General features: G+C 39.5%; 1 protein-coding gene across 5 annotated transcripts in view; it reads left to right on the top strand.

Moving 5' to 3' along the window:
• NRG3 (neuregulin 3) overlaps positions 1-12,488 on the top strand; it is a 1,032,879-nt gene that overhangs the window by 221,951 nt on the left and 798,440 nt on the right. The window lies entirely within an intron of this gene.

The following is a 12,488-nucleotide window of genomic DNA, read 5'->3' as shown; positions in this document are numbered from 1 at the left end:
AATTATTTCTTATTTAATAACAGAAACATGTATGCTTCAGTTATCATCCCATTGCCCTCCAGCCGTCTCCCCACTCCACAGCCCTAGGCAACTACTACTATCTCTGCCTTTATTGATTTCCCTGCTCTGGATATTTCATATAAATATAATCAAATAATATGTTGTCTTTTATGACTGACTTCTTTCATTTATCATGTTTTCAAGGTTCATCTGTCTATCAATAGTTCATTCCTTTTTATGGCCAAATAATATTCCACCATACGGATGTACCCCATTTTCTGTATCCGTCTATGCGCTAATGGATGTTTGAGTTGCATCCACCTTTTGGCTGTTATGAATGATGCCACTATAAGCATCAGTGTACCAACTTCCATGTGAAAAAATATTTTCTTTTCTCTTGATATATACTTTGTTTTAGGTCAGTTGTTTCTCATGTGACCCCTGAGGAAGGTCTTTTGGAGAAAAGCAATAAAAGTACCTCAACATGCTAAAAAATTCAAATTATTTTCAGTGATCACTACCTCTGTGAGTCTCAGTTTATGAGCATCCTTTATAGATAAGCTGTGCCTACATAAAAAGAGAGGTTAGTAAACACACACACACACACACACACACACACACACACACACACACACACTCTTGCACAAGCATACAGTCAAAAATGTCTCCTTCAAAGAACCCTCTAGAGAAGGAAGCATAAACCTTCTCATGATATTTTAATTGCTCAGATAATTGGGCAACTCCTCTTTGGAATTCTCTCTTGACTGACATTATGAGCCATACTAGAAAACTTACTATCTGTAATAGTTTTAGCTCCTGGTGTATGGCCCTGCTTACACAAAATTGCTTCTGGATACATAAAAACTGAATTTTTCCTGGTAACTTTTCTTGCGTGATGCATCCTTGGAATATTGGCTACAGTTAGGAGGGTAAGCCCTCTCTAGCAGAGCGCCCTCCCACAGCACAGGCTCAATATGTTTGCTAAACTGACATGAATCGAGATCACTGAAAAACAGCACTTCCTTGGAGGCCGTATGTATCTTCCCAATTGCTCAGTTTTCTTTTGGAAAAAGGCAGACTATAGAGCAATCCATTAATCATGCACGCTCCCAATGTTCCTGCTTTTAATAGCAAAGGTGAGTGAAGACCTGATCACTTGCTGCATACGTGAGGCCGTGGAGGCCCTCTGGTTGCTTCTCCTCCATCTCTTCCGTATCTGGTTTCCAGCCCTTCCTAACTTCTGGGGAGGCTTGTTCATTCAGCTGGTGGGCCGAGCTGATGGCTTTTCTAAGCCTGCTTACTCCCCGTTTTACCCAGAGCTTCCCCACCTCTACCTAGACACTGAGTAAATGCAAGGAAATTTCCAAGTCCCCCCAGATATAACCACAACTTCTCAATCATGTGATATTTTGGTTGTGGTGGAGAATCAAATCATACAGTCCAGTACGGACACCACACCTGATTGAAACTGGAATCAACGATCCTGAGAAATCCAGTCATTCTGGTTTTGACCTTTGTGCCATTTTTAACATGGCTGATTTGCAACAGCCTGTACTTTGGATCCAATTTGAGGGAAAATATCCCCTCCCTCCATCATATTTCAGCTCCTTTGGCACTGAGGCTTTTTGTTCCCGTATTAGATCAGGTTACCAGGGGCTTGGCTGTTCATTTGGTATAATGTGATAAATTGAGAGAAATGTAGAGTTAAGAGGAACCCAGAAGATCATCAAATCCAGAAGGGAAAACTGAGGCCCTGAAAGGGAACATGAACATTTATACTAGAGTCAACAGTGGATATCAGGTGTTTGGTCCTGTTACACAGGAGTTCTGTTTGTGACATTTCTTGGTGCCTGCTCTAGCCTAGTGGATTCCAAGTATTGGATGACTGCTCAATAAATGCCTATGCTGGGCAGATGCACAGAAGTGCATGGGGAGGTTCTGCCTCATATGGATGCATCCTGTTCTCCTAGATGGGTGGAAATATTCATGATCCTGGTTCTTGCAGAAAAAAAAAAAAAAAACAAACCCGTGGATTCCCCACAACTGCAACTGCTAGGAGATTCTAATTTTTTTTTTTTTTTTTTTTTGAGACAGAATCTCACTCTGTTGCCTGGGCTAGAGTGAGTGCCGTGGCATCAGCCTAGCTCACAGCAACCTCAAACTCCTGGGCTCAAGCAATCCTACTGCCTCAGCCTCCTGCCCAAGTAGTGGGGACTACAGGCATGCACCACTATGTCCAACTAATTAATTTTTTCCGTATATTTTTAGTTGTCTGGCTAATTTCTTTCTATTTTTAGTAGAAATAGGGTCTCGCTCTTGCTCAGGCTGGTCTCAAACTCCTGAACTCGAATGATCCTTCCGCCTCGGCCTCCCAGAGTGCTAGGATTACAGGTGTGAGCCACCGAGCCCGGCCGAGACTCTAATTTTTGACCGAAGTCAATAGAGTGATTTGCCATCAGGCATTATTACCAGGTACATTTATGAGTTCTTGTAAATCAAATTCCACATAAGTAGGCATTTTTATAACTCATCACTATTTAACCTCAACAAATTGGATACTTTATATCCAGAAATGAAACAATAATAAATACATCATCCTAAAACTTTTTTAAAATGGTTAGATCCAAGTGGATATGATAGCCTGATTTTGTCCCTTACATTTTGATATATAGTATCCCTTTATTCATTTACCACAAGAAGAAATCCTTCAAAGGAGGGAAGGAGGGCATCTTTAATAGCCGAGTTTAAAATTAAAGGCAACTGAGATATTAATTCTTAAACAGCCCTCTGGTTTCCTGAGTAGCTAACAAAGCACTATTTAGCTCTTAAATACCTTTTTTTAGACTTTATAGGAATAGGAAATGCTATGTATCAACATTTAGTTTAGAAACTATGAATGCTTTCAGATATGCCATTTTGAATGTTTTTGCTTGGGGTGAGGGTTATTTTAGTGACATTTACTTTGTTTTTTGGCATAATTAGTGGATGAGAGTTTCATATAATAAGTGCATTTTCAAATAACCAAAGCTTGCCTATTTAAGAGCCTATATTTTTTATTTCAACTGTTTCTGCAGTAAATCTTTCTAAAATGTATTTGTCTCATCGCTTCCCTTTGTAAACAAAAGTATTTAATATATATATAAAACTCTTCTTAATGACCCATGGCATGATGCCCAAAGGCATCCTGGTGTCTGGGACAGTTAGATGGAGAGAGAACTCCAGCTTGCCCAGCCCACCCCCCTTACCCATGCACCCAATTTACAAAAGAAAGATCTGAGGGACTACTCTCAACCAAATGCCCTGAGGTCTGGTCAGTACTCTTCCCCTTCCAGAGATGCCACAGCCTGGAGGTTTGCTTTCATTACAGAAGTGCTCAGCTGCTCAGACCTTTCTCTCAGCCTTGCCCCCCAGCAAACTGCAGCCCACCCCCTTGCTAGGGTCCCCCTCAAGGAGGTTCTCCCCACATGCACACCCCCAGCTCCTGCACACCCACCCCTCTGTTGAGGATTCCCTGGGGGTTGGGGAGCAGCCACCTGGCTTTATCTTTCTAGAGTTATATTCAAGCGTACTTTCCTCTGGAGAGCTTTCCGAACCCTCCAGGGGGAAACAGTTCTCCCCTACATTGCATGCTCAGTGTTTTCTATGAGTTTTTCTCTCTTAGCTTCCGAGTACATCTGTACCATGATTTGAGCGTCCTTCTGTCTGTGCTCACTCTCCCAGTCAGCTCAAGGATTGTATCCAACTCATCTTTGCCACCCCGGACTCTGATACCTAGCGGCTCTCTATGGGGATAAGTTGACTGATGGACACAGAGCATACTCCACACCCACATTGCTTGCTCACTTTCAATCCCTCTCAGGTGGGCTTCTCCAGTGTTTTTAATTACTTCTTGGCAAAATCTTTTAATTTAATTTAATTTTTGTCAAATTCTCGATATCTTGAATGATGAGGAGAAGTTTGGGGAGTCTGTATGTGTGTCTGTGTAGGGGGGCAAGCCACATACTGTCACCCAAGACGTAATATTCTCCTATCAACTAAGGAGGAGCTAGCTGCCTGCCCATAAGAACCCCCGTTCTTTTCGCCTGACAGGAGTTGCTGTGAGGTGTTGCCCAAAGGGTCTTATGCAGGGGCTCAGGGGAACCATCAGATCACAGCCTAGAGCTAGCAGGAACTACCGAACCTAGCTGAGTTTGGTAGCTGATGCCTCAAATCTTTCCTCTCCTAGATCACCCCAAACTACTGAATTTTAGCTCTTGTCTGTATGTCTGCATGATGTGTGTGTGTTACCATCTGTTGTCACTGGTGTTCTGAGGCCACACTGCCTGTGTTCAAATTTCAGGTCTATTGCTTGATCATTCAATCTGTCAGTTCCTCTGTTTCCTTATTTAAAAAAAAAATGGGGTTGTAAAGGCTAAATAGATTGGTGCATATAACGCATTGAGAAGAAGGCTTGGTAGCACCAACACACCCTGATGCACACTTGGTATTATTGCTGTCACGATGAGTATCAAACTTGTAATCCTCACTTCCTTACTCACTGCCATTGTCTTGGGGTTTGCTGTGTCCACCCGTCCATAGCTATAAAATCAGATCAGCCCAACTGATTGTAATAAGGAAGGCCAGAGTGATTAGGCTTTTAGTAAGGACTCTCGTTGGAAAAACTAAAAAAAAAAAAATCTATATGATCTTTGAAACACATATATTTTTAGGCTGTGCCTTAGCATCCAGGGGCCTTCATTTTTACTTTCTGATTCATGCCTCTGTTAAGAATAGTTGCCAGAAAAGTGATTTTTGGAAAAGTAAGAGAGGTGAAATCGTGTTAAATTAGGAATCAGAGTCAAGAAAAGATGAAAAGCTTTATTTAGAATGAGGTTTGGGCTGAAAATGACTGTGGATCTTTTTCCTTTATAATAGTGCGAGAAATACAGCCATAGGTTTGAAATGGAACTATTTAAACATTTATTTTAGCCTAGTTGAGAAAAGGAGAGAGGCAGCCTCCCTCTTCCTGAACCTGAACATTTATCTTTAGGATTTATAAAGAAAGTGAGAGACTGCATGACCTTGTTTTCTCAGAGTTTTCTCTCTCTTGCTTTCTCTCTCTCTCTCTTTTTGCCTTTTTGAGGGGGATTGTGTGTATTTTTAATGCTGAAAATAGCAAACAACTTTTTCTTTGCAGTAGGCATGAAAAGTTTTTTGTTTTTTTTTTTAAAGAGCATCATAGCCTATGCAAATGTGTTAGAGAACACAAACAGATGAGTGACTCCCTGATGAGCCTCTTTTCCATAGTTATGGAATCCCATAAACTGATAATGTTTGGATCCACAGTTGCACCATGGTTGGTCCTTAACATAGGCCAACCTCTCTGTGGACCACATTTGCAGACACAGCTTGGCCTCTAGGTAAAATTCGCAACTTACTGTCTCACTTAAGGGCAAGTTGTGAGTTTGACTTTTTTAATTGTAAATTGACAAGTTATAATTGTATATGTTTATGGGCTACAAAGGGATGTTTGATTTATGAATACCATGTGGAATAATCAAAAGAACTAATTAACATATCCATCACATCAAATACTTTTCATTTGTTTGTGGTGAGAAAATTTAAAATTTACTCTCATAGCAATTTTGAAATGTACAATATACTCATGATGCTGGGCAATAGATCTCAAAACAACAACAACAGTGTATTCCTCCTGTCTGAGCTTGAACTTTGGTTTTGACATCTCTCTCTCTGTCTGTATCCATATGTCTCTCTCTGTCTCTTTCTCTAATCTACCTATCTACCTGAATTGTTTTACTGGTTTGACACAAAAGTTATATACAAGCTATCAAACGATGGGAGGTTTTATCTACCTAACTCATTTAATCTTCACAGCAATCACTTTAGATAGGCATCATTACTCTCATTCTCTAGATAAGGAAACTGAGGCATAATGAATATAAATAACTTACCCAGTTTTACAGCCAGAAAGAGTTGAAGTTAGAACTAGAACTGGGTCTTTCTGACCCTGGAGAGCTTGTGTTCTTAACTACTCACTACCTAGAGTCCCTACACAAATTATGTTTTAAACAAATGAGATTTTTGCTAAATGATACATAGCTGCCAAAGAACACCCATTTGAAAGTTGACAGGTTCATTGGTGCACTTATATAGGGAGGCTTTGTTATCTCTAGACTTGTTATCAACTTTCTGGTATTGATAAAGTGGTACCAGGCTGAGACAGGGTGAAAATAACATCTGATGTGTTACCAGTATTTCCAAAATCTGGGGTGACATTTCTGAAAACATGAACACCTCTTGTCTTCCTTCCTGCAGTCCTTGAATAAAAATGATGTGGTTGAAAATTGAGAGTGATGGAGAAGGAGCTCTGTGCTATTTGTCAAGAGCTCCACCTCTGCTGTCCCTACCCTGAAATAAAAGGATAATATTTTAAGGAAATATGACATAGTTACTTCCAAAAATAAATGAAGAATTTTAATGTAAAGAAAGTATTATTTTAAAGAAAGATGGATTATGAAGGTCTGTTGGAAAATTCAGGAAAAAGAACTCTTTGCCTAAAATTAACCAGCCTGTTCAAGATGCAGGGATATATATGGAACAGCTCCTCCACACAAAGTCCGAGCCATTTCTTCTCCCAGAAAGTGACCCAGTAAAAATGCTAAATATATACCCAGGTCCTCTTCAACTGTATAGGCGATGATGGAAAGGGATGACTCAGCCTCGTAACGACAGGAGACCCAATGGAAGTGGTGGTTTCTTTTTCTGGATTTAGTCTAAATTTCTGTTTCGTTCAAAGTTTTAGGCTATTTAAAATCAATAGTAATATTTAACCTATATTTTATAAAAAGGAGATCATTTCTTTAAATAAGTTCAAGGATATCACGAGTCACTAAGGAGTTTATTAAACCAGGGTCCATAAAAGAACCCTGAAATTTTATGTAGTATATGATGCATGATACCCCATTGGCTTATGTTTTCCTCTTCACTCAGGGAATTATGTAAGTTAAGTTAGATATCAAATTTGTCCTCATATTAATACATTCATGTTTAAAGATGTTAAGAGGTATTTCAAATGTACTATCTACAAATAACACCTCTAGCAGCCAAAATTGAATTAATAACCCTTCTGAAAGACAAAATTGCAGAGAAAACAGGATGAGTCTAGCTAGGCATACAATGCAGAAAGGTTTCCTTGTCATTTCTGGGGACTAACATTGAGTTCTATGGAATCAGTTGCCAGAACCATGGGTACAGGGCCACTGATGTGCTTCCCTTCCTCTGCTCCTGGGGAAGCTCATTTCTGCCTGTCTGTGTTCTTGCACACGCCTCCTGACTCAGCCTTCTACCTCTTTCTTCTTTCACTTCCTCTTTCTGCACTCACTGAAGTAAGGATGCCAGTTTAACCCACCTTGCTTTAATGCAGTAAGATCAAAATCTGTTCAATGCACCTCCAGCGTCTCCACTGCCATGGAGGAATGTTTGTCTCTACCATTCCTGTTTGTCTACAGCTAGTCCCCACCAAGAGACTTACAGGTGCTCCATGCTTCCGTGAAATTGACCCATCTGCTTCAGGTCCCTCCAATAAACCCTAGATTCTGCCACTGTGCATTAACGTGGCTGCAGGACACTCTTTCTCTAGTCCCTCACTTGTTCATGGTGACACCATAATCATCTTCTGACATCTGTCTCCAATTTCACCCACCTCATAGAGATTTTTAAAGGAGATGTAGGAGAGAGGGGAAGGGGCATCGACTCTAGGATTAGACCAATGGGCACATAGTAGATCTGCCACTGTACATGTACGTGATTGAACTGATCAATGTCTCAGTCTCCTCAGCTTTAAACTTGGGGGAAATAGTTCCCTCAAGGAAAGGATTCAGGGACATCCTCTATGTGAAGTGTTTTCCACAGAGTAGGCAGTGAGGAAGGGGTCGATTCCTGTTTCCAACACTCACTCGCTTTCCTTATCGGGTTTGCATGTCTTCTAATACTACCAAAAAACTGTATACCGTCTTACATGAACTTTATATAACAGATTACAGTTTCTTGGCCAATTAGGGGCTTTGTGCAGATTTTAATTGACCATTCCATAACTCCCCAACCCCCAAAGAAGGAATATGTGTTTTACTTCTCTGGATCTCCAGTAAGGCCTTGATATATTAAGCATTTCATAAATGTTCATTGGATAGCATTGCATCAGAGAGGCAGAAGAAATGGTAGATAAAATCTTGAACTCTGGAAACAAATTGCCTGGAATTTCATCCCGGACCTGTCTCTTCTTAGCTGTGTGACTTTGAGCACATAATTAACCTTTCGGTGCTTCAGTTTCCTCATCTGTAAACTGAGGCTAACACTAGCACCACCCTTTAGTAGTTGTGAGGGTTAGATGAATTCACACATGTATTTAGAATAGAACTTGACATGGAGTAAATGTCCTGTTATTCCTATTATGTTTAATAATAACTGGTTACTACTGTAAAACCTTGGTCCTCTGTGGTTCTTACACCAACCTTCTTGTACAGGTAGAGCGTTATTTTCTTTAGAGCAGTCAGAAATCCTCAGCCTTTTGTTCAACTGAGGTTTTGCCCCTTGGCATTTGATTTTGCTTCTGGCATAGTATTTGCTTTGCCTGCTTTTCTTTGTTTCTTTTTTCTTTTTCTTTTTTGGTTTGTTTCTTGAGTTTGCACAACTCAGGGGCCAGTTTGTTAGTGTGTTTGTGCTAATTAGTTTCCCTCTACAGACACTTGGTCAAACAGCCGTCATGTAGACGGATGCTCATTTTGTTTCCTTTATGTTATCTTTCTCTCAGTAATGAGGGCTGAGTTTCTTACCCTTCCCTCTCCTCCCTCAGATGCTCAGGTGACATCGCACAAGGGCAACTGCAGCCAATGGCTTATCCAGCAAATTATATGTTTGTTATTTCTGGACATTGTCTTCCCTGAATACCTGTCACATTTCTGACCCTGGTATATAGATCTGGATAAGATAAGACAAAATAAAACAGTCTCCAGTGTATGGGATTATTTTACAAACAGGGAGCTTGCCATGCAGCGTGTGTGGCATAGTCCTCATTTTCCATGAGTTCTCGCAACTCTCTCATTAAGTCCTTGTGATACAACCTGGTATTTCTGACTCCAAAACCCAACATCCTCTCTCTACTACCCCATATCCACTGCCATTATAGCACCGCGTGCTCGCTCGCGCGTGCCCCCTCTCTCTCTCTGTCTTCCTTTCTCAACCCAAATCCTCTCTGTGTTACCAGCTCAAATTTCTCTAGAATAGAATAGGTCCTAGGCCAAAAATTACTTTGGGTGTGAAAAACCACCTTAAAACTCCAAATGAAAAGCTGGTAAAATGGAGTCACATGGAACTATGTTCAGATCTTGGCATTACAATTTTTATCTTGGGAATTAATGAGCTTTGGTCTCCTATGTGTAGTTATTTTAGTCCTAAATAAGTAGCATACACAGAGCATATTAACGTAACATATTAACCGTTACCTATAAACATGGATAAATAATTTAAAGGCATATTACTAGAAGTATTTGGAGATAATTATAATTCTTAGAATATCAATAATAAAAAAAATATTAGTTTTAATTATTTGAGGAATCTTCATACTGTTTTCCATAGAGGTTGTACTAATTTTCAGTCCCACCAATAGTGTCTAAGTGTTCCTTTCTCTGCATCCACACCAGCATCTATTGTTTTTGGACTTTTTAATAAAAGCTATTCTGACTGGGATAAGGTGATATCTCATTGTGGTTTTGATTTGCATTTCCCTGATAATTAGTGACATTGAACATTTTTTTCGTATGTTTATTGGCCATTTGTCTATCTTCTTCTAAGTTGGAACTAACTGATGTGCACACGTGTGCACAGAGGGAAGTAAATCTCAAAGGAAATCAAGCAGTGGGGAGGAGGGAGGAGAGGATGGGAGAAAACATACCTAACAGGTACAGTGAACACTATCTGGGTGATTAGGCACACTTTTAACCCTGACTCGAGCATTACAAAAGGAATCCATGTAACTGAAAACATCTGTACCCCTATAATACTTTGAAATAAAAAAAAATTAGTTTTGTTTCCCTTTCCTGAATTCCAAAGGCACTCATTTAACCTCCAAGAAAGAATGCCTTGTCCCTGCTACTTACTAGATTTTGTTTAATCCCTTCACTGTTCCTGCTGCAGGTGCCAAAGGCTGGCCTTGAGTTTTGTGCATGTAGGTAGAGGCGTTCAGAACACAGGGGATTATGGAGCCTGCTCTTCCTCAGTTTCTTTCACTGTGAGCATGTGTATGGGAAACCTAAAACTAGGAATTAAGAATTCAATTCATCCAACATTTTGTTCTCTCTTCTGTTAGCCCCATTAGTTTCTGAAGCAAGTCTAAATCTTCCAAATGTAGGCTGTAGGATTCTAAAGTGTAGTAGCTGTTAACTTTGGCTGATTGATGAAATCATCAGTGAAGCCTTAAACATTACGGATGCCTGGGTCCCACTCTTAGAACACCTGATTTAATTGTTCTGGGATGTGGCCTGAGCATCTGGATTTTTACAAACTGGAAAGCAGTGATCAATATCAGTTTCTTCCTTGTTTTGATCTCCAAGATTACCTGCACTGACAAGGGAAACCGATTCCTTTTGGCATCTGATACTCGGGACCGCCCACATATTCTTAGCTCTGCAGTTTTGCATACTAATTAGACGTTAAGAAGGGACTTGACCCTTTCCCCAGGCCCTCAATGGTACCATTTATATGTCACTTCAGGTATTCTTCCATCCATTCCTTCATTTGTCTCAGTGGCCTGTTTTGGATAGTAGGTATCTATATCATAGAGATTATCTTGATATCTGAAAATCCTTGGTATATCATCTTGAAAGGTTTATATGACTGGGAAACTCTGGACAGGGTGGGACTACAGAGAATTGACTTTTGAAATGATGACTCCTAAATTAGGAATCTAGCAGCTTGGGCAAATGACTTAAACTCAGTGTGCCTCTACATCTACTTTTTATGAAATGAGATTAATAGGGTTGTTGTGATGATTAAGTTAGATATTTTGTGGAAATCCACACCTAACCCTTACCTGAAGCACATGAAGTTCCCCAAAATATATATTTCTAACCCCATTTAGTATGGATAGAAATGTTTAACAACTGTGGATGCCAAATAAATGTTTTCTAAGGAAAAAAAAAGGCACAGTGTAATCTATTGCTTTCTTTCAGTCTTGTGTCATTTATCACACACTATTTACTTGACACAGCAAAACATCATATCATCCAATAATGGCCCGATTTTCAGCTTCTCAATAGACCAATCATCATCCCCATTTGACAAGCACATTTTACTCAGAAATGACATCAAAATGCAATATTTTTCTTGTCAGGCTGAACTATGCCGTGCTTACTGACTCCTGTGTATCCTCAATATTCATTACCCTTTTACTTGGTCTCACCCTTTTGCTGTCAAATCGCCTTATTTTATTTATTTAATAATCTGACATAGATGAAAGAAATATTACCATGGGCTTATGAGACAATTGAAATGTCCTTTACTGGCATCATTTTCATTTAGATGAAAGAGGCATGCGTCTTGCCATGAATTTAAGCAATGTCTGCGTGGTTTGTTGTGTGCCTGTGTCAATGTGTGTGTGTGTGTGTGTGTGTGTGTGTGTGTGTGTTGTGTGATCTTCCAAAGTTAGTTTCCTGAGGTAGACTTTATGTACAGCTCTGATATTCAGTGATCTTCACCAAACTCTGCTGTTTGTTATATTCCAAGGACATTATTTTAAACCAAATAATCTGTAAACCTGAAATAAAATCTAAACTAATTTTGAGTAAATATAATTCAACTGACAAAAATCATGGTTTTTCATTGATCATTACTTATATTGTGTTACCATTATTTTAAAAAATGATACCAACCTGGGGCCTTTCTTGTTTATAAAGATATATTTTGAAGAATATGTCAGGCAGGTGTTCCTCAACAAGTAGCATGGAGATGCTGATAACTCTAAGTGGATGTTGTTCCTCTAGACTTCTTTTGCAAGATACAGATCCATATATCCAACTTAACATCTTCTTTTGTCATAATATTGAATTCACACTAGGTGTGTCTGGATCAATTTCATTATCTTCCTTCTCCAAACAGTTCCTCTTCCAGTATGCCCTACTCCATTGATCATGGTTATATATTACGAATAGTCCCTAAATTTATGTACCTTTCTTTACCTTCACTGCTGCTATTTCAGGTCCAGGCACCCTCAGGTCTCCCTGGACTTCAGTATGCTTCTTTTTGTAGCCTCTGTGGAAGAAAAGAGTTATTCTCTTTGTTTAGAAATTAATTTGTTAGATAACAAGATTATTTTTTCTCAAAAGGCCTACAGGGAAAAAGACAAGAAGAAAGATGTTAATTGTGGTGACCATAAAATTTATTCTGCAAACAAGGGCACTTAAGAGTAGAAGGGGTAGCTGTTGATAATTATTCCA

This window comes from Lemur catta, chromosome 14, assembly GCF_020740605.2.
Source record: "Lemur catta isolate mLemCat1 chromosome 14, mLemCat1.pri, whole genome shotgun sequence".
NCBI lineage: Eukaryota > Metazoa > Chordata > Mammalia > Primates > Lemuridae > Lemur > Lemur catta.
The sequence above is the reverse complement of the archived record's forward strand: the minus strand, read 5'-3'. Positions and strand labels throughout refer to the sequence as shown.